The sequence below is a fragment of the Euphorbia lathyris genome, chromosome 6, assembly GCF_963576675.1.
Source record: "Euphorbia lathyris chromosome 6, ddEupLath1.1, whole genome shotgun sequence".
Taxonomy (NCBI): domain Eukaryota; kingdom Viridiplantae; phylum Streptophyta; class Magnoliopsida; order Malpighiales; family Euphorbiaceae; genus Euphorbia; species Euphorbia lathyris.
In genome coordinates, this window is record NC_088915.1 from 29,573,985 (window position 1) to 29,580,163 (window position 6,179).

The 6,179-nt window shown below is 34.8% G+C and overlaps 1 non-coding gene across 1 annotated transcript; it reads right to left on the minus strand.

The window, feature by feature from the left end:
- Window positions 1-665: 665 nt before the first annotated feature.
- LOC136234402 (small nucleolar RNA R71) lies at window positions 666-772 on the minus strand. Its single transcript, XR_010691286.1, has one exon. It is a non-coding gene; the product is annotated as a small nucleolar RNA R71 (small nucleolar RNA).
- Window positions 773-6,179: the final 5,407 nt, after the last annotated feature.

The following is a 6,179-nucleotide window of genomic DNA, read 5'->3' on the forward strand; positions in this document are numbered from 1 at the left end:
ACAAAATTTTAGATTTTTCGTGTTTTATTTCGAATCTAGGTTTAAACATACTTATTTTAACTTTTATAATTTATTAATTTTAATTTACTAATTTATTTATTTTCCAAATTCTGTTTTGTAGGTAGTTTTGGTTCGTGCAAGATTTCAGGTTCATGCGCAGTTCTCGAAGTTCAGGCATTGTACCAGACCCTATAGACCCAGAAATTGAGAAAACCATTAGGAAGAACAAGAAAAACAAGAAAAACAAAAATAAGACTCCAGTAAAAACATTTACCGAGCCAGAAAAAATGGCAGATCCACCAACACTTATGGATTACGCTAGGCCAGGTGTGGCCAGTGTGACCAATAGTATCGTTAGACCCAGAATCACCGCAAACCAATTTGAAATTAAGCCAGCTTTGCTTAATATGTTGTAAAATAATGTAACATTTTACGGGTTACCTAACGAAAATCCTAACACCCATTTAACAAATTTCCTTGAAATTTGTGACACTTTTAAAATCCCAGATGTGACTGCAGAAGCAATCAAACTTCGCATCTTTCCTTTCACTTTGAAGGATAGAGCCAAAGAATGGTTAACTTCTATGCCAGCCACAAATTTTGCCACTTGGGAACAATTAGCCCAAGCATTTTTATCAAAATATTTTCCTTTAGCAAAAACCGCAAGAGTCATAAAGGAGTTAACATCTTTTTCTCAAAATGATAATGAGACTCTTTATGAGACTTGGGAACGTTTTAAAGAACTTCAACGTTTATGCCCACACCACCAATTACCCGTTGAACTTTTAATGCAAACATTTTACAATGGACTAAATCCTACAACTAGGGGTTCATTAGATGCTATGTCGGGAGGGCTATTTATGAAGAAAACATCAGCCCAAGCAAGAGAACTTTTGGAGGAAATGGCAATCAACAGCAGTATGTGGCCCGCGGAACGTGGACATATACCGGTGGCAAAACCATCATCCTCAACCACACCATCAGTTAAAGGTATAGTGGAACTTGATCCAGTCGCGATGTTACAAGCCCAATTTTCTGCTTTATCGCACAAAATTGATAAGTTTATGGCACCACGCGATACCAATGGTAATCCAATCCAAACGGATGTGGATTACGAAAACATGAGTGAGATAGAACAGGTAAATTTTGTCCAAGGGCAAAACCAAACTAATAATCCTTATTCTAATACTTATAATTCTGGATGGAGGAATCATCCTAACTTTAACTGGAAAGATAACAATAACAATAATGCAAGTGCTAATCAAAATCGTACCACTAATTATCAAAATCATTCAAGAGATACGATTAGCACTTTATCTTCTAAAATCGACAAGTTTATAGATGCTATCAGTGGAAAAATAAGTAATCACGATGATGGTTTTAAACGGATCGAAAATAAATTCGATCAGCTTATTAAAAACCACTCATCTAGCAGCCATAATTTGGAGGTTCAAATTGGTCAACTTGCTAAATCAATTCCATCCCGAAAAGAGGGAAGTCTTCCCAGCCATACGGAAGAAAATCCGAAAGAGCGGGTGAAGGCTATCACTCTTCGTTCAGGGAAAAATTATGAAGGGCCGGAAATGCCTAAAGATGCAACATTACCAGGAACTGATTTACCAAAGTCCAAAGAAGATATCTTAAACACAAATAGTTCACCATTTGACACAAGTACCAAAACTTTTGTACCCAAGCCACCTTTTCCGCACAAAGTCCGAAATAAGGACTATGACAAACAACTTCTAACGTTTTTGGATAAACTTAAAAATTTGCACATCAATTTAACGTTTATGGATGCAATCACACAAATTCCTAACTATGGTAAGTTTTTAAAAGATTTAATTTCAAAGAAAATCAGTTGGGAAGGAATTTCATCCATTTCGTTAACTGAAGACTATAGTTCAATCGTGTCAAGTAATTTGCCCACTAAACTCAAAGATCCCGGGTGTTTTACTATTCCGTGTAAGTTGGGAGATATTGAATTCCCAAGTTGTCTTTGTGATTTAGGAGCAAGTATAAACTTAATGCCGTTGTCTATTTTTAACAAGTTAGGTTTAGAAGAAGATATCAAACGTACCAATATGGTTTTGCAATTAGCATATCAAACCACTAAGAGACCATATGGTATAATTGAAGATGTTTTAGTCAAAGTCGATAAATTTATTTTTCCTACCGATTTTGTTATATTAGACTTTGCATATGATGTAAATTGCCCTTTAATTTTTGGTAGACCGTTTATGAACACGGGACGCGCTCTAGTAGATGTGTCGGAAGGGAAGGTAGTTTTAAGGATAGGAGAAGATAAGATCGAGTTTAATATGAACAAAGCGATGAAATACCCTATGGAGGAATTCGCTTGTATGAAACTTAATTTAGTCGAGGAATGTGTCAATGACGTTATTCAGAGTGAAGAAATAATTGAACCTATAATAGGTGAGGAATTAAAAGATAAGGACCCAGAGCCTTTGATTCGAGAAGATGGACTAGTTCCGCCTTCAATTGTAACACCCCCTAAATTAGAACTTAAAGAGTTACCCAGTCGTTTGAGGTACGCTTTCTTAGGCGAAGGCGATTCTCTACCTATAATTATTTCTAACAAATTAACAAATGATCAAGAAGAAAAATTGAAAGAAGTTGTTAGAAATAGGATAGGAAGTATGGGATGGCAAATTTTAGACTTAAAAGGAATTAATCCTAGTATCGTAATGCATAGAATTCACTTAGAAGAGGATAAGCCACCTAAAGCGGATAGGCAAAGACGCTTAAATCCGAACATGAAAGAGGTAGTCAAAAATGAGATTACTAAACTTCTCGACAATGGAATCATTTATCCGATTTCGGATAGTGAATGGGTTAGTCCAATCCATTGTGTACCCAAAAAAGGAGGCATAACTGTTGTAAGAAATGATGAAGGTGAACTGATATCTACACGAACCACCACCGGTTGGAGGGTTTGTATAGACTATAGGAACCTAAACAAAGCAACTAGGAAAGATCATTTTCCTCTACCTTTCATTGATCAAATGATCGAAAGGATAGCCGGTCATGCATTTTATTGTTTCCTAGACGGTTATTCTGGATTCTTTCAAATTTACATTTACCCAGATGACCAAGACAAAACAACCTTCATGTGTCCTTACGGAACATTTGCATATAGGAGAATGCCTTTTGGTCTATATAATGCACCAGCAACATTTCAACGATGTATGACAGCAATATTTAATGACTTCATTGAAGATATAATGGAAGTTTTCATGGATGATTTTTCAGTTTATGGAGATTCTTTCGATGCATGTTTACAGAACTTAGATAAAGTATTATCTAGATGTGAGGAAACGAATTTAGTATTAAATTGGGAAAAATGTCATTTCATGGTAGACGAAGGAATTGTTTTAGGTCATAAGATATCTGAAAAAGGTTTAGAAGTGGACAGAGCAAAGACTTCAGTTATAGAAAAATTACCCCCACCAACCACTGTTAAGGAAGTAAGATCATTTTTAGGTCATGCAGGTTTTTACAGAAGGTTTATAAAGAACTTTTCTGTAATCTCCAAACCACTTACTAATTTTCTTATGAAAGATTCAACTTTTGATTTTAATGAGGATTGTTTACAAGCTTTCAATACCTTGAAAACGACTTTAGTCAGTACACCTATAATATCGAAACCCGATTGGAATCTACCTTTCGAAATTATGTGTGATGCGAGTGACTTAGCTGTAGGATGTGTATTAGGTCAAAGGAAGGATAAGAAACTTCATGTTATATATTATGCGAGTCACACATTGTCCGGTGCACAGTTAAATTACACCACAACTGAAAAAGAAATGTTGGCAGTAGTTTTTGCATGTGATAAGTTTCGATCTTACTTGTTAGGATCTAAAGTCATCATTTACACAGATCATGCAGCTTTACGATATTTATTTGCTAAGAAAGATGCAAAACCGCGTCTTATTAGATGGGTTTTATTATTGCAAGAATTTGACATAGAGATTAAAGATAAAAAGGGAGTTGAAAACCTTGTCGCCGATCATCTATCAAGACTTGAGGATGAAAACGGTCCCATCGGTGAAACATTAGGCATTCGAGATGATTTCCCCGATGAACATCTCATGCAAGTACAAAGTGTCATAGCTCCATGGGCGGATATAGCCAATTACTTAGCTGCACATGTTGTGCCAGATGGATTGAATTCTCAGCAAAAGAAGAAATTCTTTTCAGAGGTTAAGAGATATTTTTGGGAAGATCCATTTTTGTTCAAAACATGCGGCGATGGAATACTTAGGAGATGTGTTAGTGAGTTTGAATATGAACCTATAATGTTGGAATGTCATGCTAGTGCATATGGAGGTCATAACAACGTAAGCAAAACAGTAGCTAGAATACTAGAATGCGGATTCTTTTGGCCTACTTTTTTTAAAGATGTCCGTTCATTTATTGTCCGCTGTGATAAATGTCAAAGAACCGGGAATTTAGGAAGGAGAGATGAGATGCCTCTCACGAACATATTGGAAGTTGAAATCTTCGACGTATGGGGGATCGATTTCATGGGTCCTTTTCCTACTTCTTTTGGCAAAAATTATATATTAGTAGCCGTAGATTATGTTTCAAAGTGGGTTGAAGCAATTGCAACCCCGACAAATGATTCTAAAGTAGTTGTTAAGTTTTTAAATGCAATATTCTGTCGATTTGGAGTTCCTAGAGTTATGGTAAGTGACGGTGGTACTCATTTCGTAAATAGAAGTTTTGAGTTACTTATGAAAAAATACGGAGTACACCACCGTATCTCTACGCCGTACCATCCTCAAACGAATGGTCAAGCGGAAATATCAAATAGAGAGCTCAAATGGATACTTGAGAAAACAGTTTCGTCTTCTAGAAGAGACTGGGCACATAAACTTAACGATGCATTATGGGCATACCGTACTGCATTTAAAACACCTATCGGAATGACACCTTATAGATTAGTCTATGGTAAAGCTTGTCATTTGCCGGTAGAGTTAGAACATAAAACATATTGGGCTATAAAAACCCTTAATTATGATTTGCAACGTGCAGGAAAAAAGCGTTTGTTCGACTTAAACGAGTTGGATGAATTACGCTATTTGTCCTACGAAAATGCAAGAATTTATAAGGAAAAAGTTAAAAAGTGGCATGATGCCAGAATCAAAATTAAAAACTTTAATATTGGGGATAAAGTCTTACTTTTTAATTCGAGATTAAAGTTATTTCCAGGTAAGCTAAAATCTAGATGGACTGGACCATTTTTGGTTGTTAAAACATTTGATTACGGAACTTTGGAGCTAGAAAAGTCCAATGGCGATCGATTTAAGGTCAATGGAAATCGTTGCAAGATTTATTTCGACGGAGCTCCAATTCAAGCAATTGAATCCGTGGACTACTTCTATGAAAATTAATTTATTTAGTTTTCATATTTTTATTTTATAGTTTTTCTTATTTTATGTTCATAATTTTTTATTTTTCTTTTTAATTTATTTATTTTTATTTTTATTTTATTTTTATTTTTAATTTTATTTACTTTAATTTTTATTTTTTTATTTTGTGTACAAATAAGTTTTGTCAACATTAAAATTTTAATCTAGTCATGTTTTTAAAATAATTTCATTAAGTGTTAAGTGTTATTGAGAAATTAAAAAAATGCAAAAATCTCAGTTGAGATTTTCCATGTTTCAGGATTTGGAAATCTCAGTTGAGATTCCGAAAATCTCAGTTGAGATTTTCTGTCTTTTCCAATTTGAAATAACTGTAAGGGATTACAACCATCTGATTTTAAAATTTCTGTCAGTTGAATCGAAGAGGTATCACTTTTGCATCTTTTCTTTTTAACAGACACAACCTTTCACTTATATGTCTTATATATTCCTGTAGGATCAGACTTATTCCATTTTCATTTCATCTTTCTTAATTTCTGTCTCAAATTCTCAATCCTACAGACACCATTTTCTTCTCTCTCACAAACATGACTAAGTATTTGAAAAATGTTCGAAAACACACTTCTGCTCAAAGCGGAAAAATTGATATCTCTGATCGTTATGGCGCATGGTTTCCAATCTATAATCATGACGAAGGGAAACGCTTTCTGCAGTTTAGATATGCTCAATTCTTTGGCATGATGTATATGGACGAGTTTCTGAACGAGGAACTCGGGATAAGCGAAGATA